Below are 25,226 nucleotides of genomic sequence, written 5' to 3'. Positions count from 1 at the left end.
TTCAAATTCAGGGTAATAATTCCAACTATCTTTCCCTGGCCATGATAGAAAGCTCAAGAAATCTTGGTTCCTTGTCTCTTTTCTTCCATCCAGTTAGTCTTTCTAATTACACACTCAACACAATGTTCTGCTGAGCAAGACACCTGCTGTAGCCACTATCACCCCTGGCATAACCAGATATTTAAAGGTACCTAAAGGAGTTTAGCCATATTTTGCCAAGATCCCAAGTTCCATGGCATAAGAATCCATCCACTTCTCTACTGCCTATAGAAAAGTACAGCTCCGTGTTTCTGAAAGAATTGTTCTCAAACAGGAAAGCATTTGAGGTAACATGTCAACAAGGTGGCCTGGTAATTGGTGTTCCTTTCAGAACCAGATGAAGGAAATGGCCAGCTCAGACATTCTCTTCTCCCCAGTGTCCTATGGGAACAAGATTTACCCAGACACAGCTGACCATGAGAAGTCATCAGGGATTTACAGCCTGTCTAAGAACAAGACCAATGATGGGGTCATTTTGCAACATGCCCCCATTTGATTGTCAGAGGAGAGATACTCTATTAACAAAAGAATTTGCACTGGTATTTTCAGGGACACATAAAGTAATTGCCACTTGAACATTTTTTCCAGGCTTTCAAAGAAATGTAAGAATAGCCTAAGGCTAAATTATGTTCATGTCTTTAGTGAGTCATTATATTACTGACAATAAAGTGTATTATTTCTTTACTTTCAGATGCCCTCACATATTTTTTAAAGTAGAAAGGAGACATATTATGGTCACCATTCTTAAGAGACTTCACTAAAAGACACGAATTTAGTATCTCAGTTACTTAAAAATAGCTGTTGCTCACCCACTATGTGCCAGGCTGTATACCAGGCACCAATATGAAAAGGTAAGTATTCTCTGCTCTCCCTAAGCACAGTCTAGTGGAGGAGACAGCCAAAATGCAGCCACAGCCAGAATGAGGAGCAGTTAATGAACAAGTAGGCAGCGAGTAGGGAGGGGATTATATGAGAGACAGTACAGATGAACTGAGGGTGAGTTGTACATCCCTGGTATTTTGGGCAATTGCAAATAGTCTGATGAGCAAAACACAAGGAGAAGAAGTGACAGCAAGCATGGCTAAAAATGTAGGTTGGTGTCAAACTGTAAAAAGCCTTGAATACTGTGCTAAATGGTTTGATCCGTGAATCAGGTAGAGGACTTGACTCAGGTCTCTTGACTCAAAGGTCATTTTTTCTCTGCTAGATTGCACTTGTCCTTCCAAATGCTAGTGAACACCACACTGAATCTGATCAAAGATCTCTCCATGGAAATATGTAAGTTGCCTATAAGAAGCAATTGATAGGTTCTCTTCTTATCATCTCCATCTCACAGATAAGGAAACTGAAGCATAAAGAACTTGAGTAACTTGTCCAAGGTCACACAGCTAGTTAGGTGATCCCAGACAATGTGGCTGCAGAGTCACTAGCCCTAACTACAACACTTAGCCTCTCTTTATCTAGAGGTCTTTATGCATTTGTCTGCATTCTACTGATGTTGGTATTGGTGAGTAAAGATTCCCTTCCAGAATAGGTTTGATAAATTGCCAAGTCTGAAACTGCAAAATTAATATCTACGATAACAGAGGTTTTGGGGTCAAGGAGTAAAAGGAATTCATCCCATCATATCTCCAAATACTTTTTTCTTTACCAATTTATTGGAATTTGAGACCAGATATCTGGAACCAAGCAGCCTCACCCTGTTAAGGGAAAGAAAAGAAAAGAGAAGAGAAGAGAAGAGAAGAGAAGAGAAGAGAAGAGAAGAGAAGAGAACTAAAAGTATCCGCAAAAATATTAAAGGATTTGACTGAGGCCTCTGAGATGCTCCAAATGTTGCAATTGTGCTTTATTATCCAAGTTAATAGCTGTAGATCTAAGAGAGTTATGATGTGCCTGGTAAATATTTGTTGTTTCGTTTTAAGTCTTCATGGAGAAAATGGAAAAGACATTAGAATGTAGGGTGAAGTCAGAGCAGGACAGACAGGTCCTGCAAGTGTTTCTTTAGATGCATTGATATTCATAACATCCTAACAGGCCTTAAGGCTGTCTTCTTACCAAAGGGATAAGATACCATTTTCCTTGGACACACAAATAATAAATGTACTCTCACAACATCACTTGAACGTTGTGGTTTTACAAATATACTATGTTTTAAATAGCTATAGCCCTCAGATCCCTTACTAGACATCAATATTTGTTGGAATTTCAACATCAAAGATTTATTGTTAGGGGGGAGGAGGAGGAGTTACTCCAAAGGCTAGAACTAGTGCATATACCGTACTACCAATCACATGCATTATTGCTTCTAATCTTCATAATTTTGAGTACTATCTTTATTGTCACCATTTAATGAAGATGCTAGGGTTCAGGGGCCTTAAGTGACTTGCCCAAAGTTACACAGCTTGGTAGAAACAGAATTTGCCACAGAACTTGCATGTTAAGTCAAAGAATTTGCTAGTTCCATACAATTAAAACTTGGAAGGAAAAAGTAGAGCCTTATGAATAGAGTCCTGAGCAAGAAGGATGAACAATCTGAAGATGAAGTACTCCGTAAAGGAAAGATCTGGGTTTGAATTCTAACCTTGCCTCCGTTCATCTCTGTGATCTTGGGAAAATCTGTTAACTCTTTAAACTGTTGGATATTTATAAAATGGGACTGGTGCTATTTGGCCTGATATCTTACAGAGGAAGATTTAGTCAGGCCAGGCACACATAGGGTCTCTCTGACCTGGAAAGCCCTGTATAAAGACATGGTACCCTTCTTAGTGTCAGCATTGAAACATCCCTCGTGTCCTGACACCTCATATCAATACCCAGAAACCCTAGGCTCTTCCTTCAATCCCATACTCCTTCCTCAGCTGCCAAGCAGCTTGGTTAAGAAAAGCCTTGTTCTTGGGGAGTACGCCCATAAAAGTATCTCTGTTTCCTTGCAGTTTCACATTAAGTGAAATTAGAGTGCCCTTCACAAAGAATATATATTTCGAAAGCCCTCCCACTGGCAAAGCAATTGTCAGTCAACAAACCAGGTAGATCGAGTCTCTGCCCTTGGAGTTTTTGTATTCTGAGAATGACTAGCAACTTTCTCTCATCCTAGAGCAAACAGGGCTTTCAGAGGGCAGGTCCTGGGGCAGTGTGTAGCCAAGATAGAATTGATTGGCTTTTGTGTCCAAAGTCATGGGTATCAAGAGAGCTGCCATTTATCAACTACCTCTTTGATACTTGGTGTATAGGACAGGCATGTTAACTATATTATTTCTAAACCACATGATAAGTCTGTGAAGTATTTTCATCCCTGGTTTACAAAGGAAGAAAAGAGGCTCTGTGAGACATGCCAGAAAGAACATGCTCTACACAACCAGCTGGTTACAATGTGAGACTTTGTCCAGTACTAGCCCTTCTTTCTTGGCAATCATCAGAGTCACTCAAGGCTTGGAGGACTGTGCTGGCAAAAAAGAAATCTTGTATTTTCTAAAACTCACATCCACACTTTGGAGGGGACAAGACTGAGATCAACCCCAGTTCCTACTGTTTTCTTTATGACAGTTTATCAGAGCATTTTTTTCCTTATATTCATTCAGTCCTGAGTTTCTATTTAGTTGTGATAATAGATACATTTTTTGAATTTTTGATACCTTGGGGTACAAATTTGGAATCTATGGAGGATAAGGGAGTAACAAAATGTTATGGAAATTGAAATATACAAATTATTTTCTCTCTCTGCAGATTTATAATCACTTTATCTGGGATATCACGTAGGTTATGTGGTTACTGTAGTACTCATTTAATAATCAGATTTTATTTAGAGAACTATAAAAGGTACAACGTAAGGGGGAAATATATTTTAGATGATTTTTTTTTCAATTTCCAATTTTGAAGAAAGATGTGTTTTTTAAAACTTTTAAAGAATTTCTCCTACATTTCACTCCCTTTAAGGCAAATTGATAGCTGTGAAAATGGCACCTTGGAAACATTTCTGTCATAATCACAGGAGAGAGTGAGAATTATTAATATTCTTAGCCATATAGCATCATAAAGTAGATCACAGCTGTTTCTTTCAGAAAATGGCATTTGTTTTTCTATCAGACGTATTGTCTGTCTCACAATCTAACCGCTTCCACATCTGGAATATCTTAACTGAAAATGTCCACAGCATTACACAGCCTGGCTCAGGGAGAGAAAAGAACTAGGGCCTGCATCGAATTCCGTCTCTCACTCAGCTGATCTGCATTCCTCCTACAGCATTTCCTTATGCTTAAGAAGAGCTCCTAGATTTGGGAACTGCATGAGCCTCTGTAACCTTCTGACAAGGGTGAGAAGCTCAGAACTGCATTTCTGTGCATTTTTCCCTTGTCTTTCCTGCTTTGGAGGAGAAGCCCTGCAAGAGCTTCCTGCCAAGGGACCCTGCTTTCTCAGCAGCCAGATCCGGAGAGCCAGAAATCCATCTTCAGCTCCTTTGAACTTGGCGGTTGTTAATCATGCTGTGGTTGTGCTGTGGTTGTCCTTTAAGAGCAAAGGCTTCACAGAGAGCAAATCAGCTCCCTGTGGGGAGGGTTTCAGCTTCTCGTTGTGGGCAGATCATCTGCTAACAGCTTACTGAGAGAGAGTTGAGGACATGTGGCTGAAACACTGTCAGAGCTACTGTGAACACAGTCCAAGTGAGCAATTTTATGACCCAAACCAGGCAGACACTAAGTGCTTTCTAGTGGTGAAAAAGGAGCAGAGAGAAAAAGAGAGAACAAAGGCCAAGTGGTGGAAACCAAAACAAAAAATATATATTTATTTCAGCAGCTACATATTTTTCTGTTTGGAAGATTGGTATCTCCTACTTAACCAGAAACTACAACACATAAGATCAAATAAGATTAAATGTCCGGTTTGCTAAATAGCAGAGCAAAGAAACTAAGGTCAGGAATTCAGACTCTTACATCTGAGGAAAGAGAGAGGCAAAGAGAAGATATTGGAAATGCCAATATCCATTCAATGAAATAAAAAGAGACTACTGTAGGCATCCTCAGAAGCTCGCCTCGTGTCCAGTGCCGTGGGAACCACAGAAGGCGCTCAGCTTTGCAGCTTCACTCAGAACTGGGGGAATGCTCCATAGAGTCGAGGGCACGTTATTCTAAAGTGCTCCATTTGTTTACTTTGGCAAGTGGAAGATGAATTTGCTAAGCGATACTCTGCTGGGGCTCAGGGCCAGCACTGCTGGAGTAGGAAAAGGGAGCCTTCCTGGGGCAAGGCTTCTCAGTCTTCCTGCCATCAGCATTGCAGCCAGAGCAGCCCTGAGATGTCAACAGAAGGATGATGAACTGTGTCAGCAGTGTTAGCAAATGGCTGAAGTAGAACGGAGCTGCCCAGGATGCTGCCCCTGTCACTGGGGAATCTGAGGGAGGCTGAAAGATATTGTAAAAGGGATTGAAGGGTTGGGCTGGCTGGAGGAATGGCGCCATCGGCATCCATGCCACAATACTCCAGGACGGCCCTGCCTTTGTCAGGGCAGCCATCAGAGGCGGTTTTCCCTCTAACCAGGATGGGCATCGCTCCTTGGGCTTGCCAGTCTCACCTCTCCTCATGCCATTGCATGTCCAAGGCATGTCCTCAGGGGATGGTGCTGATCCAGGGTGGCACACCCAAGTGGGGAGGAAACCCTGAACCTCATCCTCTCAGAGATCTGCTGCAGTCAGCCACTGCACTGAGGTGCACGCTCTGAGCAGCAGTTGCTGGTGCGGGAGGCTTCCTTGTGGAGTGGGCCTCAGCCACAGCCTGAGGGTCCTCTCTTGGGGATACTACCAGTTAATTGGTTCATCTTCAGTCTCCACTCAAACTTAGGCCTGTAGGTCCATCAATGACTACATCAGCCTCAAGGACCGAACAGGTGGGAGGAAGGACTGGTGTGAGTGAGGGAAGCAGCTGAGCTGAGGAGTGCTGGCACCTGTGCAAAGCCAGCAATGAGGGGAACCTCCCAGGGGGAGCCCTGCACTTGGGTAGACCTGAGGGAGCAGCCAGAAGGACAGGGGTTGACCCTGTAGTTGATTAAGGTTCAGAGAAAGAAAAACAAAAACAGAAAACGATCATAGTTTCAGATGCTCCCAATGAGCCTGTGACCTCCCCAAAATCCTATAACCAAGCACATGGGTGGAGCTGGCCTCACTTTCCCATTCTCCCACTTGTAACTTTTGATTCCACATCATGGCTAAGGTCCTCGGCAAACTGGATTAAACCTTGGATTTAAAAATAAAATAAAATGAAAAACAGTTGGGGACAGGAGAAAGTGGTTTCCAAGAACCTACACCTCTCTACCCTGAAATGGACGGAATATTGTGCTCCCCTCAAAATTCACATGTTGAAATTCTAACCTCCAATATAATGGAGCCTTTGGGAGGCTTCATGGATGAGATTAGTGTGCTTACAAAAGGGGTCCCAGGGCTCTCTCACTTCTTCCCACCATGTGAGGTTATAACAGGAAGTCAGCAGTGTGTAACCCAGAAAAGAGCCCTAACCAGAACCTGACCATGCCGGCAACCTGATCTCAGACGTCCAGCCTCCAGAACTGTGAGAAATTAAGTTATGTGGTTTATAAGCCACCCAGTCTAAAGCACTTTATTATAGCAGCCTGAACTGATTAAGACACTCCTGAGAACCGTTCCTTCGGGGAAGGTCCTGATTAGCTTTCACCTAGCCCAGTTTGCAAACACACTGGATTGTCCTGCCCATGGCAATCTTCACGTAGCAGCCTGGCAGACAGAGGAGGGGTGATGCCAGCAGGAGCAATCTTCCCGAGGAGGCAGTTCCTACTAGCTAAGTTTCTTGTCCTGCTTTTGCTCACTGAAGGTCCAAGCCTATCCCCTGTATTCATTTTCCTCCTAATCCCCTGGCTGACGGAGTCAGGCTTTGGAGAATTCCTTTAAGAGTCTCAGTTGGCCTTATGGATCCCAAAACACACCTGCTCTCCTGGAAGCCCCTTCTCTGTTGATGTCCAGATTCTGAGCAGGCCGACAGTGCATGCATGAGAACCTTTCATAAAATAGGACTATTTTTTACTCCCTTTGCTTTTTCTTCGTGTTATTTCCCTTCTTCACTCCCTTTCCTTTTACCTTACCTTACACATTTGTCACGTCCTTGCCTGGAAAGCCTAATGTCACCTCCCTGCCTTTTCACAGCCTACAGGATTGAGTCCAAACTTGCCAGCTTGGCCTTTCATGGAATGCAGGTTTAGTACAGGACTGCTAAACACAGTTTCAGAATGAACCATTCTCCTGGCCTTTTATCATTGCCAGTATTTCTCTTTATTTTATTTTATTTTATTTTATTTTATTTTATTTTATTTTATTTTAGGAGAGTTGATATTTGATAAGAATTGATGGACTGCTTTTCATGGAAACTTGAGAATTCATATTTTTACTCAAAATCTTTTCACTTTTTTGCTTAGAGCCTGTTAAAGACTGAGGTCCTCTCTCTGTCACTTCTACTCCCAGCCAAACCCAGTAGACACATGTGAGCAAGTTGTCACCTGACCCGAAGCTCCAGCCTCTGGAACGAACTGAAACAAAATGTATCCTTGCATTTTCCAGCAAGGAATTGCCTTGCCTACAAAAATACTCTGTTCTTTAATACGCAGATCAATTATTAACAGTAGGCTGTACCTTTCACCAGGTTGTAAAAGGATGACTGCGTAGAGCCACAGAATTCTCCTTGTCAGTGTAGGAAATGCAGAGGAGGATGTTACCTCCGGAACTTGCCACTCAGACACCTAACAAAGATGAGGAAGGCTGCAGCCTGAAGCGTGGGTGAGGTGTCCAACCGCCCAAAGGCGACAGGTGAGATACTCAGGTCCCCTTCCTCTTTTCACTGGGAGTTCTGATTCTCTCCTTTCAATCTTTCTCATCGCAATTGGGAATGGCAGGGGTGGGGTGTGTTTGGGGTATCAATGGTGGTAAAAAGGGTCTTATGGGTAGGGCCATGTTGAATAAGAGATGAGCACGGAGACAGCGTGTTAACTTAAAAGGCCAACACCGTAGCTCATTTGAGACCGTAGGAGCTCCAGGAAGACAGTGCTGTTCAGGTGTGGGATCAAAGATCAGGAGGGCGGCTCAGTAACACACTGGTCCAGTCACATGACAGACCAGTCCTTGCAGTGAACTGGGAGACAAGGAGGCTGCATTGGCATGGAGCTGAGAACGTCTCTAGATCACACTGGAAGGCAGAGAGAGGCCAGACAGGGAACTCTGAAGAGCTGCCACAGCCTGTGCCAGGGTGACATCAGGGTGAGTTGAGATGATTTTTTTTTTTAACAAACTTCATTTTTTGCAGCAGTCTTAGGCTTACAGAAAAATTGAACAGAAAGTACAGACAGTTCCTATATACCCGTTTTCCCCCACAGAGTTTCTTCTATTAATAACATCTTATGTTTGTGTGGTATGTTTATCATGATGAACCCATGTTGATATACCATTATTAACTAACAAGTCCAGAGTTTACATTAGGGTTTACTTTTTGGGTCGTACGGTTCTATGAGTTTTAACAAATGTATAACATGTATCTATCATTACAGTATCATACAGAATAGTTTCACTCCCCTAAAACATAACCCTCCCTTCCTTCCTGCAAATCCCTGACAACTGCTGATCTTTTTACTGTCTCTATACTTGTGCCTTTTTTGAAATGTCATATAGTTGGAATCATGCAGAATGGAGTCTTTTCTGACTGCTTCTTTCACTTAATATACTTTTAAGGTTCCTCCATGTCTTTCCAGGGCTTGGTGGCTTCTCTCCATTTTAGCACTGAGTAACAATCCATTGTATGGATGTATTGTAGTCTGTGTATCCATTTGGGCAGACTTTCCAGCAAGATAGAAGGCAGAAACAATGGAAAGGGTGGATGAAGGGAAAACTGCAAGGAACACAGGACAAGATAGAAGCAAGAGGAGGAAGGTTTTGGAGAAGTGGAAAAACAAGCTAGAGAGACGCGCACAGAGGCCTAACCTGGGGTAAGGCAGGGCCTTGTAACCAATGCTCAGTGAGACAGGCAGCCCCTCACTGACCTGCACCAGGCCTTTCCTGATTTTATAGACAGAGTGTCATGAGGTCATGAGGGCGGGAACCATGTCACCTTCATCCTGAGAGCCCAGCACTTTGTAGGCATCTAATAAATATTTATTACACCAATGAAACCTTCAAAGTCTCTTCTAAAGAAGCAAGTTTTCCCAGACACCAGAAGACAAATGGCCTAGCAGTCCCTGATCCAGTCATCTCGGGTAGGTGTGAGCTGGTTTCTTATTTGAACCCTCCATGCCACAGGGCAGCATCAAGCTTGCCTGACACACACCTCGTGAGCCAGGAATGCGCCACTTTGCCACCAACTCCACCTGGCTTGGGAGATGCTCCATGGACAGAACCAGAGCCATGCTGCAGGGAAGCAGAAAAACAAAGGAGATGCATGCCAACCTAACATGCCAGGTAAAAAAAAACGCATTCTTGCCTCAGAGGAAGAATCCAGCTCTCCATGCCTTCATCTTTCACCCCAATCACAAGGCATCAGAATTAGCCCACCTGACCTCTATGGAACAAGAAGAGCAAGCAGGGTGACTTGGGTGCTAAGAAATCACTGTGAGAGGAAGATGAGGCATCTGTGCCCTCCAGATGTTCACCTTTGGGAGGAGAGAACATCTGTGCAACAATAGCAGTAGCTCCCATTCACTGATGTGAGAACCCAGCCTGAGGGGTGCAGCTAGCAATCTGGATGGTAGAGGGTAGCTCTCCAGAGGGTCTGACAATTCACCTAAAGATTGCAGGACCGATAGGAACCTGCTAGTCAGAATTTACTAGCTCAGTGGTGCCCTCCAAGCAAGAGAACTTATCAGCCAGACCTGTGTCTTGGTGCAACATCACTGCTTAAAATCAAGTCCTCCCAAGGCATGGTGTCCATTTTCCTTTCTCTGGATGACATGAAGAGAGAGAATGAACCCAGTAAGATGATAGAATGCTTTGCTTTGGATCTGTTCATATCCTAGCCGTGTTTGTGCTCACATGAGTTACACAGTCAGTACAAGGGTCGAGAGCTCTTGAGAATTTCTTGCCTAAGGGAAAGAACTGGGGGCTGCTTTGCTCAAAGGCATTTTTCAATGTGGGGCTTATCTAGAGACATACATCTTGCTCCTTCTCCCCACTGCTGTTGCATAACTAGGGGAGTTGAGGGTCACTGTAGACAGACACAGATGGTAGAGATGGGGGCAGTGGTGGGGCAAGGAATAGCTGCCTTGCCACTTCGAAGTCTCCTAAATGACATCTCTGAAGAAGAAGGACATGTCCATGGCGAGAAGAGCCCCATGGTGATTCTGTTGCTCCTAATGTGCCAGGCTCAGACTCTTCAAACCACAAGAAGTGGCCCAACGAGTTCTACGTAACTACAAATGCAAGCAGGAAAAAACCACACTCAAATCTGAGCACAGCATCAGCCTTGGAGACAGCCGGCCTTTACTAATGCAACAGCATCTGGCTGCTTCTGCTGTACCTGGATGTCTTCAGGGCAGTTCTTGTACACAGAGGCCCCACATAGAAGCAGAGCTCCTACCATTAAGCTCTCCATATCCAAAACTTTCTATATGAAAGATACAGCATCTGTGTCTCACAAGAATCTGTTTTCTGAGGGCATCTGCTATTTGAGAGCTAACCAAAACAGAATTCCCACCTTATCTTCTTGCTCATTTACACTCATTTCATGCATGGAAGGGACTGGTGCTGAATATTCAGGGCAATGTCCAGCATTTGGTAGTAGTGGAGAGAAAGAGAAGAGAAAATTCTAAACTGTGTTCCTCTGTCTGGGAATGTGACTCTCACCTCTCAAATCCTTTCCTCCTCCTGTTCACCCTTTTTCTCCCTGACTTTCCAGAACCTTTTTAGGCTTAGCTCCTTTTATCTTACCCTACATGCTTTCTTTCTACCCATGCTAGTGGGTACTTCTCAGCCATAGACATTGGAGTACATTTAAATATGCTGGAGCCCTTAGAGAATTAAGAGGTGGGGAGAGAGGAGGGCACAGAGCTGAGGATGGCATGCAGAGGTTGCCACTAACTCATTCACAAGGAGCCCTGAATTTCCAGGGACATTAAAAAACAGATGCTCATGACAGAGCATAGAACCATGCCCTAATTGTTTGTAATGTTGAACTGTGTGTCGTTCGTTCACTCATGTATTCTCTCAACATTGGGACTGAGCACCAATTATATAACAGAGTAGGACTTGACAATACAAAGATGAATGAAACACAGTCCTTGTCCCCAAGAAGTATGTGGGCACGACAGGCACATGGACCAATGATGATCATGTCAAACATGATGAAGTCCATGGTCCTGAAGGACATTTGAACCATGGGCCTGCATGAGAGGGCCTGGAACCCTAATGGGCTGATCTAGGAAGAATTCCTCTGGACTTGATGCCTGAACTTGAAGGTAGAGATGGAAGGAGAAGGGCTCTGGGTAGCATGTTCCTGGCAGAAGAAGCCCACTGCAAGAGCAAAGGCACTGAGGAAGACTCATGGTCACTGGAAAACTGGCATTCAACTAGCTGAAATCTTAACGGTGCAGCCTAGGGGGAAGTGAGACCCAGGGTGGGGGGCAGAGCCAAGTCTCTGCATCCAGACTTTTCTATATGAAAGATACAGTGTCTGTGTCTCACAAGAATCTGTTTTCTTGGGGTGTCTGTTATTTGAGTGATAACCAGAACAGAATTTCTAAAGATGGACTTTGAGGCCAGGTAACAAGGCTGAGGCTAAGAAGAACTCTGGAAGGTCTGTCGGCAGGAGAGATGTATGATTAAATCTGCATTGGCAGAAGGAAAGTTCTGGTTGAAATGTGCAGAGCGGTTTGGAGGGGACAAGAGAGATGACATGGAGAACAGTTAGGACGCTGTTACAATAGAATAGGCTAGAAATGATGCTCCTCAGAAGCCTCTTTCTCCCTGCACACCCGGCCACCTCAGACTTCCTGTTCAAGGGGAAGGCAGGCCAGGGAGGGAGGCTTCTTGAAAATAACGCACCTGTTAATTGGATCATTTCTGTGTGGTCAGTGTCTCTAGGGGCTTTGTTTTGGTCATCGTAGTGTAAAATCCCCATTAGGTAAATATTTCCTCCTGATAAAAGCTCACTGTGTGTCTGGAACCCTACCAGCTTCCTTACAGTATTTGCTCATCACCAGGTTCAAGGACCCAGCTGTGTGGCTCTTCCCCAGAGCCTCTGTTGGAAAGAAGATTCCTCTTTGGTTATAAGTAGATACACGGTGGTCAAGATGCTCTAGCACAGTGCAGCAGAACAAGATGGGCTCACTAGGGAAAGATCATTGACCCCTACAGGGTACACTTATTCTTTTCTGATTATGATAGGACTATGTTCAAATTAAAAATTATTTCAAAGAAAAAGCAACTGATTGTTTAGGCCAAAGCAGCACTTCTTCTTCTTCTTCTTTTTTTTTTTTTTAATGAGGCAAAGTCTCGTTCTGTCACCCAGACTAGAGTGCAGTGGCACAATCTCACAATCTCGGCTAACTGCAACTTCTGCCTCCCCTGTTCTAGCGATTCTCCTGCCTCAGCCTCCCGAGTAGCTAGGATTACAGGCACCTGCCACTATGCCCATCTAATTTTTGTAGCTTTAGTAGAGACAGCGTTTTGCCCTGTTGACCAGGCTGGTCTTGAACTCTTGACCTCAAGCGATCCACTCACATCAGCCTTCCCCTTCACGCCTGGGATTACAGGCGTGAGCCACTGTACCCAGCCAGAATGATTTTTGGTAATGTAGTTAAGAGGGCACATTCTGGAGCAAACTGCCTGCCAAGTGTTAGCTGTGGGGCATTGGGGAAGAACTTAATCTCTTTGTGCCTCGGTTTCCACATGTAAAATGGGATAATTATATTGTCCCCCTGTACTAGTTTGCTGGGGCTGCCGTAACAAAGTACCACAACTGGGTGGCTGAAACAACAGAAATGCGTTGTCTCACAGTACTGGAAGCCAGAAATCTGAAAGCATGGTGTCCGTTAGCCTGGTTGGATCTCTTCTGGGACTGTGAGGAAGAATCTGTGCCATGCCTGTCTCCTGGTTTCTGGTGCTGTGCTGCTCATCCTTAGTGTTACCTGGCTTGCAGAAGCACCGTCTACCTCTGCCTTCATCGTCATGTGGTGCTGCCCCTGCGTGCATGTATCTATGTCCAAATTTCCCCTTTTTATAAGAACACCAATCATATTGCATTAGGGCTCACCCTCATAATCTCATCTCAACTAATTGTATCTGCAATGACCCTACTTCCAAAAAACATCACATTCTGAGGTCCTGGGTGTTGGGACTTCAACATATGAATTTGGGGTGGGAGGGCACAATTCAACCCAAACATTACCTAATAAAGTTTTCAATAATAAGTAAATGAGTTAACTCCTGGAAAGCATTTAAAACAGTGTCTGACATTCAGAACTCTCTCAGTAAATGTTAGATTATGCTGGGTGTAAATAAAAAGCTCCTAGGATAGCAGACAACATTGCGATTCTACCGGTTTGTATTAGTGTGGACTTGCCAGTTATTTACATCTTGTGTCTTTTTTGGTTGGTCAGGGCTTAAGCCATACCAGGAAAATATTTTGAATAATACTCCTGGCTAAAAGGTGCAAGATGAGAAGGAGTAGATACTGTGGGTTCTGATTTTTCTTCCCTGTTCTCCAAGCTGTGTACACAGAACCATGCAAGTTGCCCCAACCGGGGAAAAACAACTGCCATTTCTTTTAAAGGGGGAACCAATGAAGGTCTTGTCCTGATGAGCCCACAAAAGCAAACTTCTCCATGTCTGTCGCTCACTCAGTGGGCTGAAGCAGAGCCTCCATGCTGAGCTTTGGAGACAAAGCTTGTTAGAGAATGTGCAACCTGGACTGATCCCAGGCTGCCCAAGGAGCAGCTGATGAGTGTAAAAGTGTTTGCTCACCTTAGAATCGGTCCTTTAAAAAATAAATAAGGTATGTTGATCTTTTATGGGAAGATTAAACGAGTCAGATGGCCCAAAATGAATTCCAGGTAAAGAGGAATAAAATATCAGAAGGCAAGCTGCTGAAATTAGCAAGAGCTGAGCTCGAAGAGCCTGACTTTCCAGGCATGGCTAGTTTCTTCCTAGCAAGTTCCTGACGGAGCTGGGTGGCTGCCCCAGGTGACTGCAGGAGCAGGAGATTAAGGAGACAGCACCTGCCTGACAAAAAAGGTTGCTGACACAATAAGCCAAAGTCAAATTGAGCTGCCAAGGGAAAATGATTGGGGATATACAGTAACAGTTGAGGGAGAGACCAGAAGGATCTGTGTCCACAGAGGTTTTGATAGGGCTGACTTTGCTGCTGACCGACTCACCTCAGAAGCATGGACTCCCTGACCTCCAAAGCCAAGGCAATGGGGCTCTCTCCCTCTTGCCCCTTGAATTCCTGCGTCTCATTTCCCTGGGTAGACAGGGAGGCTCCTGGGCTCCAGCAGGAAAACCCTGCACTGGGAGGCAGGATGTCTACTCTGATCCTGCTGCCCCAAAGCTGTGTGGCTTTAGACAAGTGGTTTGACCTTTCTGGGCTCAGTTTCTTTGATTTTCACTATTATTTAAAGGGCTTGGGGTCATGAAAATCATGAACTCTTCACACTGAGAGGAACCTTCGTAATCCATTTTGTAGATAAGGAACCTAAGGCTGAAGAGGTCAGGGGCCTGCACCCAGCCATAGAGCTAAATGAGGGGCAAGGAACCTAGAACTCCGGCATCTCGACTCCCACCTGGGACACATTTTATCAGTAATAGTGAGGTCTCATCTGTTGATAGTGTTAGAATGCTCACATTTACTCCCCATAACAACCTTTTTTTTTTTTAAGACGGAGTTTCTCTTTGTCACCCAGGCTGGAGTGCAGTGGCGCAATCTCAGCTCACCACAACCTCTGCCTCCCAGGTTCAAGTTATTCTTCAGCCTCAGCCTCCCTAGTAACCGGGATTACGGCATGCACCATGACGCCTGGTTAATTTTTGTATTTTTAGTAAATATGGGGTTTCACCATGTTGGCCAGGCTGGTCTCAAACTCCTGACCTCAAGTGGTCCACCTGCCTCAGCCTCCCAAAGTGCTGGGATCACAGGTGTGAGCCAACATGCCTGGCCAGTACCCTTCTGGCAGGCACTCTTATACCCATTTTACTGATCAGGAGGCCAGCTTGCCCAGGATCCTGCAGCTACTGAATAGAGGGGCCAGGACTTTGCTGGTTTGGTGCGCTTCCTGGTACACACCAGCTGCCTGCAATCTCCCTTTGATAATCCTAGCCACATGCCACCGCGGGTGCTCTAGTGTAGGCTGGCACCACCTCCACCCAGCAAGAGCCAGGATCTGCTTCCTGAGGGCAGGCAGTTTTATCACACAGCGGGGTGCAGAAGAGTAGTACTCATCTTCCCAGTGTAACCACTTGTAACTACTTTTCAGTGAATCAAATAGATTTTTAAGCAAGAACATTGTAAAAATCTGCTTAATCAAGGGTGGAGAAAAATGAGTTAGCCAGGGCCACCCTAGCACAGGTGGGGTGGTAGCTGCCTCTGCTCCACAGCGAGGTATTTACACTTGCTCCCCACCTTCTCCTTTGCCCCATTCTCTTTTAGTTAAAGGGCCAGGTGCACCAGAACACAGGTGCCCTGAGTAGCACTAGCACCTCCCAGGGTCATAGGGAAGAGCCATTTCCTGTGGGTAAACTGAGGCCTTAATAAGGCATAAATGCCTTCTCTGGGTGAAGAAGATATGCCCTCTAAGAGCTCTCCAGGGTGAATCTAGAATAAGTTGTAGTCTAGATGGCTTGGCAGCACTAGCCAGTGTGACAGTAGGTCTTGATGAACATCAGGTCAGCGTCACCCTGAGGGAGAACCTCGAGGAGAGGGAATGTGTGCTTGTTACAACAGCACACCCAATAGAAATAGCATGTGAGCTACAAATCTAACTTTATATTTTCTAGCAAAAAAAAAAAAATTAAAGAAACCAGTGCAATTAATTTTAATAATAGATCTTATTTGTTTCAATATATCCCAAATATTGTCATTTCAATGTGTGATAATATAGTTATTAGTGAGATATTTTCCATTCCCTTTTTCATACAAAGTCTTTGATACTCAGTGTGTATTTCACTCTGACAGTGCAATGGATCCTGTGCCCAGTGTGCACTTAAAGGCTGTAGATCCATATATGGCGATTGTCTCCTAGATAGATAAGCCCAGCAAGGCTCAGTGGGTGTTTTGAGGTCCATGGTCTCTGAGGTCTCGTTCCACCCTGACATTCGATGAATCAGACAACACTAATATGGTTGGGAACACTTTTGTCTTGCTCCCTGTAGTCTGAACAGAAAGAGACGCCGCAGAATACAATCACGACTCTCTCCCTCCTACAGACTCCCTCCCCACAAGCAATCAATGGGTTGGTCTCAGACAAAGACTCTTGGTCAAGGCTGGTGAAACTTGCTCTATTTCCTAGTAGGCCTCCACCTGTAATTCTCAGCAGTGTGTGTGTATAGCTAGAATTCCTGCCTTCTACCAATGTGACTGTTCCTGCTCAGAGATCTAGAGTTACTTATTAGCAAATTCACAGTGAGCCAGAGCTAGGTCTCACTGTAAGACTCCGTGTTTTTTAGAAGTACATTGCCATGGGGATTTTATCCCCATTGGGTTCCTCCTCAGGACCCAAGACAAATAGATACACAAACCCTGGGCCCATAATTTTAGTTAGAATAGACCCAAGCGTAGAACCTCGGGGAACTCATTTGGAAGCTTTTCTTAGGAAAGTTACCTTTCCTATTTGACATCTCAATCAAACAGGTGTTTGGGGAAAATAAAAGCATACTACTTTAGAAGGAACTGGGGTCATCTGGCCAGACTTGTGGAGTATTTAAAGAGAATTTCGTTCCTTGTGTAAAATTGCTCTAAATAATAGTAAGCTCTTGGGAGACTTGATCTACTGGCTACATACACCCACTATGAAATTAACACATTCTTGAATTTAGATGGAAGAATATGGAAATTGGTCCCTCTCAATGTATGAACGAAGCATCAGAAATGAAGAGAAGGGCCAAGTCTAGAGAGCAAGACTAAAGACTCATAGGTCAGTGGGCTTCCTGCCCAAGGAGAGCTGAAAGCTAAAGGATGCTTCACAGTGTCCTACAAGTTGTTTTTCTAAAGTCCTTCCAGCAGTTGAAATTGTGTTTATGCAAAACAAAACTTTCTTTTGTTACTATAATCTAGAGGTGGACTTTGGCTTAAGCCATGCCAAAATATTATCATTCTAAACCAATAACACCTACATTTGTTGAGCATTTACTATATGTGTGGCACTATGCTAAACTTAACTACCCCCTTTCCTCACATGTAACAGTCAGGTGACTTCACAGCTGCCTTGTGGATACTTGTGTTATCTGGAAGATTGCATACACACATGTAAAATGCTTAGAACTCTACCACCCCATCTTACCTATAGCTTTGGTGAGTCCCTGCTTCGGCCAAGTAGAATCATTCCCTATGAGGAGGGGAAGAGGATAAGAAACAAGCAGAGTTGACCTTACAGGTAGACACAATAAGCAAGGGTCCATGTGGTGCAATGGATCCCATGCCCATGCCGATTCAGTCATTCTAGTCCAGTAGGATTGTCTGGTTGGTTGTTGTTTTGTTTTTTGTTTTTTGTTTTATAAGACAGAGTCTCGCTTTGTTACGTAGGCTGGAGTACAGTGGAGCAATCTCGGCTCACTGCTGCAACCTCTTCCTCCTAGGTTCAAGCAATTCTCCTGCCTCAGCCTACCGAATAGCTGGGACTACAGGCACACACCACCACACCCGGCTAATTTTTTGTATTTTAGTGGAGACGGGGTTTCACTGTGTTGCCCAGGCTGGTCTCAAACTCCTGACCTCAGGCAATCCTCCCACCTTGGCCTCCCAAAGTGCTAGGATTACAGGCGTGAGCCACTGTGCCTGGCTGGTTTTTATCTTGAAAGTTTAAGGGTCTCCCACTTAAACGCAAATACTCTTCTGAGGATAACCTTTTAATCAACTATCAGGAATTCTCAAGTATCAGGAGTTCCAGTTATTCCAATTATCCGGAATTCTTTATATCATCCCAGGAATCTAAAAGAGCAAGGTCTTATAGGTAAGGGCAAATCTTCTGATGCCTTAGAATTCAGACCATAAGCAGAGATGGTCATTTGACATCTAGTATGATCCACTGTAGATTTACTTCTATACAAATAAATTCAAGTTGTCACAGGGTTTCTTTCTTTCAGTTGGGGACAATACTTTGAAAACTTTTAGGCTCTGAATGAGTAACTTGGCAAAAGAAGATGGTAGGATCCTTCAAATATCATACTTGTGGTTTTCTCGCAGATGAACCAGTCTATAACCCTGAGGTTTCAACACTCCACTCAGTTGTGGGCTTTCTATCTAAATTGAAACTATCACATGCCCACATGTGCATCTGCAGCCAACCACAAATGATCTAACAAGACCAGATTTCACTGGAGCTCTATGACCTTCTCCCAGTGTGAACTGAAGGGTAAAAATCCTGGAGCCTAAGGGACTCCCTTTTCCGTGTCCTGGAGACCATTGGCTTTGGTTAAACCAATATGATGGGCTCGTTGAGAGAGAGACTCAGGACCTGGGATCATGCCACACTCTCTGGTCCCAGAAGGCACACCACGGGCTGCCAGCTTTGTTGGCGGACCTGAGACTTAAGGCCAGGATATATCAAGAGCTCTGTACCCAGTTTTGTGATGTCTTAATACCTTTGACAAGCGACATTGGCAACTCACCGGGTATCCATTAAGGAAACAGACTGATGAAACCAGAGACTGTGAAAACAACTAATTACATGTTGTTTCCTGTAGAAGAGAAATTCTCAGAGGAACCTGGTGGCTGTCTGATCTTTAATGGACTGTCATATGGAAGCAGGAGAAGGAGATTCTTCTTTGCTCCAAATGACAAAACTAGGAGCAGTGAAATGAGCTTATAAGGTGGCCAGGTTTTTCTAGCAGTTGGAGCTCTCTGCAGTGAGTGGACACTTGGCAGGGTAGTGCCTACTCTGCATCTGATGTGTTCGCACCACGGCTGGAAGTAGGGGTCGCAACAGCCGAGGAGTTGAAGAAGGAATGCTTTTCCTTGGGTGGGAGATTGGACTAGAGAACGTCTCAGGTTGTTGCTAACTATGAGCATGGTTTTATAATTGTTTAAAAGTGGGTAAACAATAACAGTGTGTTTATGGTGTCTGTATTCCACAAACTATTATTTCCCACATTAACTATTTCAAATATGGAAAATCTGAGAAACAGGAATGCTAAGAAGTGTGTAGTATAATTTAAAAATACTTCTGAAAGGTCGTTGTATCCCAAAGGCATGGCCGGTGAGGTTAAGGGCGTGGTTTGTGGAAGTTGAGCCCACAAGGGTTTAAATCCTGCCTCTGCCCTTCTTAGATTCCATGAACCTGGACAGGTTCCCTCACTTATTTAAGACTTCACTTTTGCAGCCCTTGAGATCCCACCTGCTCAATTATCTAAATGAAGTCTATCACTGCAGAAACAGCAGAGGCCTCCTGCTGTCGAGCAAAATGTTTTCCAGTTCCTTGTTTCTTTGTGAAATAAAGCAATTCCATCCCAGTGCTAAATGATCCACTGCATATGGCAGAATGAGCTTCTTTCATGCTCCTAGTAAATATAAGACTGTAGACTACTCTGGATGGTTTAAGTTTAAGATGAAATTGCTTCTTCTGATTGCCTTCTTCTTTATTGCTTCTTTCTCTGTTTTTCCTTCCTTCTCTTGTTTGTAACACTAACAGTCAAATCTATCTGTGTGAAAATCTATCTACTGTAGAGAACACTACATCACAATTTACAGAGGGGAAAATATTTTTGTCGGCAGTAACATTTCCCTGGGAAGAAGCACTGTTTGGCCAGATAACTCTGGGATTTAGGCTCAGGTAGAATCAGTGCCTCAGTTTCTTTAGGTCAGCCATTACGAGTTGTTTCTCATTTGACCTAGCACATAAATTCTCTTCACAAAGGTTTCATTTGTCTGGAAGACTCTAAGTACTGATCTGGTCAGAATACCCTCAAAGCCCCTTGGTTGGCATGAGAACATGGACCAGTATGTTAGTCTTTGTCATGTAAAAAAAAGTATCATCAAATGCAGTGGGAGTTGGTAGACATGAGTTTGAGGTAGTACAATATCCTTAGAGTACACACACTCAGTCATGTGTGATAATTGGCCAGCTCTACCTAACAACAGTTGAAGACCTTCAAACAACTATCAGGACTACTGGGATAATGTCCCCAGAAGAACCTGGAGAAACATTTACATTTGTGTGGACCGAGGAGGAAAGCAACCCAGATGACTCCTACTTAGAAGCACAGGCACATAGAGCCTGTGTTATTGGCACAGGTGTTTCTCTCCTAAGAGCCTTTTCTGCTTCAGAAGGCTTTGGGATCTATTCCCATTAATCATAAAAAAGAGATTTGCTGGGCTAAATTATGTTAGCCTCCTCTTTATTCCTTACTTCACAAAGAATTGCAGTTAATCCGTAAATGAGTTCTGATGTTATGAAAATTGGATATGGCAAATTGTGTTATTAAGTCTATTAAGGGATGAAGGACTCTTCTAAAAGAATAACAGTCTGAGTGGCAGCTCTCACTTAATAGGCATCTACCTAGAAATGTTTCTGAACTTAATAGTTACATGATATAATTCAAAATTAATATAAGCACACAGCACCTCTCCCCGTAACCTTGTTGAAATTAAGGGTTCCGAATCATTCTTCTCTCACTTTTACTTCACCTGCAAGATGTGACTCACCCTTCTTTAGACTAACAGCTAAATTCTAAGGCCTAGTCAATGTAAAACAATGCCAGGATTATTAAGCATGATTTTGTTAAGTTTTAACCCCTAATTAGATTACCCTTGGTTAAATAAATAGAATGGCCAGTGGCATTCCAATGTAAAGTCAGCAGAGGTTAGCTGGTTGCTAGATATTTAACTATACATACTAGGAAGCTATGAGGACAAATTTCCATTTGCACAGAGCCTTGAGAATTGGCCATTTTAGGACTAAATGTGCTGCTCATTACTTTTACTCAAGGACATGCTAATGACCAATGTATTTTTAAATACCTACTATGTACAATTGCTTTCAAAAACACTTTCAATCTTGACTTGAGAAGGTAGGAGATCCATACTTGTATTAGGCCATCCTCACATTGCTATAAAGAAATATCTGAGACTGGGTAATTTATAAAGAAAAGAGATGAATGAAGCTGGAAACATCATTCTGAGCAAACTATCACAAGGACAGAAAACCAAACACCACATGTTCTCACTCATAGGTGGGAATTGAACAATGAGACCGCTTGGGCACAGGGTGGAGAACATCACACACTGGGGCCTGTCTTGGGATTGGGGGAGGGATAGCATTAGGAGATATACCTAATGTAAATGACTCACCTCTAGACATGAGATATATATGACATAAAAGAGTCAAGTATACTCAGCTCCTAAGAGCAAGTGAGAAGACAAAGAAGATCTACTGAGTGTAGAAATACTCCTTAAGTCATCTTTCCTGAATCGCAAAAATCTGGTTTCAAAAAGTTAAGCTTGGAATAATAAAAAGATAACCAAATTTAAAAATGGGCAAAGTGATCTGAATACAAAAAATGATATACAAATGGCCAGTAAGCACAAGAAAAGATACTCATCATCATTATTAATTAGGGAAATGCAAATCAAAACGACAATGAGTCACCTCTTCACACTCACTAGGATGGTTATAATAAAAAAAAAGACAGGCAATAACCAGTGTTGGCAAGGATGTGGACAATTTAGAACCCTCATATGCTGTTGGTAGACATGCGAGATGAAATAGCCATTTCAGAAAACATTTTGGCAGTCCCTCAAAAGGTTGAACATTAAGTTATTAGGTGAACCAACAATTCCACTACTAGCTATGTACCTGCCAAATTGAAAACAGATACTCAAACAAATACTTGTACATGAATGTTCATAGCAGCCCTATTCACACTATCCACATACTTGAAAACAATTCAAGTATCCATCAATGGATAAATAGATAAACAAAAAGTGGTAATTTGTACAATAAAGGATTCAGTCACAGAAAACAATGAAGTACTGAAACATACTGGAACATAGATGAACCTCAAAAATGTCATGGTAAGTAAAGGAAACCAGTCAAAAAAGACCACATACTTTGTGATTCCATGTGTATATGTCCAGAATAGGAAATTCCATAGAGACAAAAAGTAGATGAGTGTTTGCCAGGGGCCGGGGGGAGCGGGGGATTGGGAGTGACTGCTGATGGTTAGTTTCCCTAGGTGGTGAAAAAAATGTTCTAAAATTGATTGTAGTAATGGATCCACAGCCTTGTGAGTATACCAAAAACCACTGAACTGCACACTGTAAAAGGGTGAGTTTGTGGTATGTAAATTATACCTTAATTTTTAAAATAAAAAAGAAAGTTAAAAAACATTAAACTTGGAATTAATGATGATTTTTTTGAAGCAGATTAGTAACTACTGAAATTAGTCCTTGGTTTTTGGAAAAGTCTTTAAAAAAATTGTAAGTAGGAGAAGTTATAAACAAAGAGATGAATCACAGAAAATTGGGAGAGAAATAGATAATAACAAGAGACAGTACAGACAGACTCAATTGAGTTTTATAAAATCACTCAGGCAGATAAACATGGGGGTTGCATGTGCATCCACATGCATATATATGTGTATTTACATCTAATATACACACGTGATATTACATAAAATATTATAATATATAATAAATACATATTCACACTGGAAACATTCTCAAAGACTATACCACCAAATATTAAAAATAGTCCTTGTTTAGTGGGATTTTAGGTCACTTGGATCCTTTCCCCCTTTGACCTCTCAGTGTCTTCTAACTTTGTGTGCCAAGATCATTGATAGTTGAACAATAAGAAGAAGAAAGTGAGTGTGGAAGGATGTTGCTAGAGAAAGTGTATTCTTGATTATATGGAGGAAGTGGGGGCAGTTTGTGAAGTCTTCCTAATGAATAGTGTCCTATTTGAGAAGACCAGTCTTTGCACTGGAGAAAATGCATAGAGCAAGGTGGACATCACTTGCAGAACAGTTTGGCACAGGACTACCTCTGAAATATTAAGACTTAGAAGACTTGTTCTTAGAAACTCTTCAGGAAAGTTTACAAAAGGCCTTTTTCCCCTTGCTTAGCAGATTCTCCCAAGGCATCAGCATCTACAATCTCCGTAAGTCACTATATACTGGACCTAGCACACATCTGTCTATCCATCATTGTATTAGTCTGTTCTCATGCTGCTTATAAAGACATACCTGAGGCTGGGCAATTTACAAGAGAAAGAGGTTTAATGGACTTATAGTTCCATATGGCTGGGGAAGCCTCACAATCATGCTCAAAGATAAGGAAGAGCAAGTCATGTCTTACATGGATGGCAGCAGGCAAAAAAAGAGAGCGAGCTTGTGCAGGGAAACTCCCGATTTCAAAACTATCAGATGTTGTGAGAATTATTCACTATGATGAGAACAGCATGGGAAATACCCGTCCCCATTATTTAACTATTTCCCACTGGGTCCCTCCCACAACACGTGGGAATTATGGGGGCTACAAGATGAGATTTGGATGGGGACACAAAGCCAAACCATATTAACTATCCATCCATCCATCCATCCATCCATCCATCCATCCATCCATCCATCCATCCATCTATTTATCTTTAATTGGGATATGTCTACAAGACAATTGATAACTAAAAGTACTAGAAATTCATTTGCTAAATCACAAAATAACTTTAAAACCATCCTTATGTTATACCTAACATGATCTGAGCACATAACATTGACCAAGTCAGACCCATTCTTGCCTCTCTGAGCTTACACTCTTGTCAAGTGTGAGCCAGAAGGAGTTGGTCCAAGTAGAGCAAGTCCCATAGGCTTTGTGGTACTCAGGGTGGGGGTCTTACCCGACATTTCCTCCCTGAAGCTGAAAGGCAGAGACAAGAAATTCATCCTGAAAGAGTTCACAAGGGTAAAGTCAAGGTGGCTCATCCCCAGACAGGTCATAGGAACAAGGTTCTGGTCATACAACAGGAGTCATGGGGCCCAAGTAGAGGGACTTGGGTGTGGAGCAAGCAGAAGGGATTCATTGAAAAACTAGGTAGAAGACAGGGAGTAATGGTGGATAAGGTAAAGGGCAGCATTTACATTCAGGCCTGTCATCAAGCTAGAGAATGTTCACAGCAGTGTTGTTTGAAAGAGAAAGGCATGGAAAACACTGTTGTTCATCAGTAGCTATGAATAATTTAATTGTGGTGTTTTCAAATAGTGACATTTCCAGCAGAGGAAATTAATAAACCAGAGCTGCATGTGTCAATGTAGAAAATAACTCAAAAAGTCCGGGTGTGGTGGTTCACACTTGTAATTCTAGCACTTTGGGAGGCCAAGGCAGGTGGATTGCCTGAGCTGAGGAGTTTGAGATCAGCCTGGGCAACACAGTGAAACCCCATCTCTACTAAAATACAAAAAATTAGCTGGGCATGGCAGCATGTGCTTGTAGTCCCAGCTACTCGGGAGGCTGACAGGAGAATTGCTAGAACCTGGGAGGCAGAGGTTGCAGTGAGCCAAGATCGCACCACTGCTTTCTAACCTGGGCGACAGAGTGAGACTCCATCTCTTAGAACAAAAAAAAGAAAAGAAAAGAAAATCAACAACAACAACAACAACAAAAACTACCCTTTAAAGGAATGCATATAAACAATAATTTATTTCTTTCACATTCATTTCACAATTTGCTTACTGAAGCATCAGTGTGTCTTTCAATTGGATGCGATGTGTTTTGAAGACATAAGAAGCAAGAAAGTTTCATTTGCAAATATAAAAGAGAAACTGGGAAGAATTTAGCTTCTGAACTGGAAGGTCACTCTTGCCAGAGGCCCTGGAGGAGGGCAAGGTTTTGCATTTTGTTTGCCAATTTTTTCCTTAAATAAAATGCCCTGGACTTCAGGTCAGTCTTGCCCCTTGAGCTGCTAAATGATTCTGCCAGATTCTTTCAGCTGAGCTATGTGGGGTCCTGAAGACCTGCTTTGACTTCCTCTGCACCAAACTGACTCACTCCCCAGGGAAAAA

The 25,226-nt window shown here is 43.1% G+C and overlaps 1 protein-coding gene across 4 annotated transcripts in view; it reads left to right on the top strand.

Moving 5' to 3' along the window:
• The window catches only part of PRLR (prolactin receptor), a 165,814-nt gene that overhangs the window by 26,950 nt on the left and 113,638 nt on the right, over positions 1 to 25,226 (top strand). The window contains exon 2 of one of the 4 annotated variants that reach the window (XM_005556704.5): positions 7,690 to 7,853. The exons of 2 other annotated variants lie outside the window; for them this stretch is intronic. The gene's annotated coding sequence lies outside the window, so the exon portion shown is untranslated. Of the gene's footprint in view, positions 1 to 7,689; positions 7,854 to 8,160; positions 8,301 to 25,226 lie in introns of those variants that run through there. One more of the 4 variants, XM_065546150.2, reaches the window with a different exon arrangement.

The sequence above is a fragment of the Macaca fascicularis genome, chromosome 6 (genome assembly GCF_037993035.2).
Source record: "Macaca fascicularis isolate 582-1 chromosome 6, T2T-MFA8v1.1".
Lineage (NCBI taxonomy): Eukaryota > Metazoa > Chordata > Mammalia > Primates > Cercopithecidae > Macaca > Macaca fascicularis.
The sequence above is the reverse complement of the archived record's forward strand: the minus strand, read 5'-3'. Positions and strand labels throughout refer to the sequence as shown.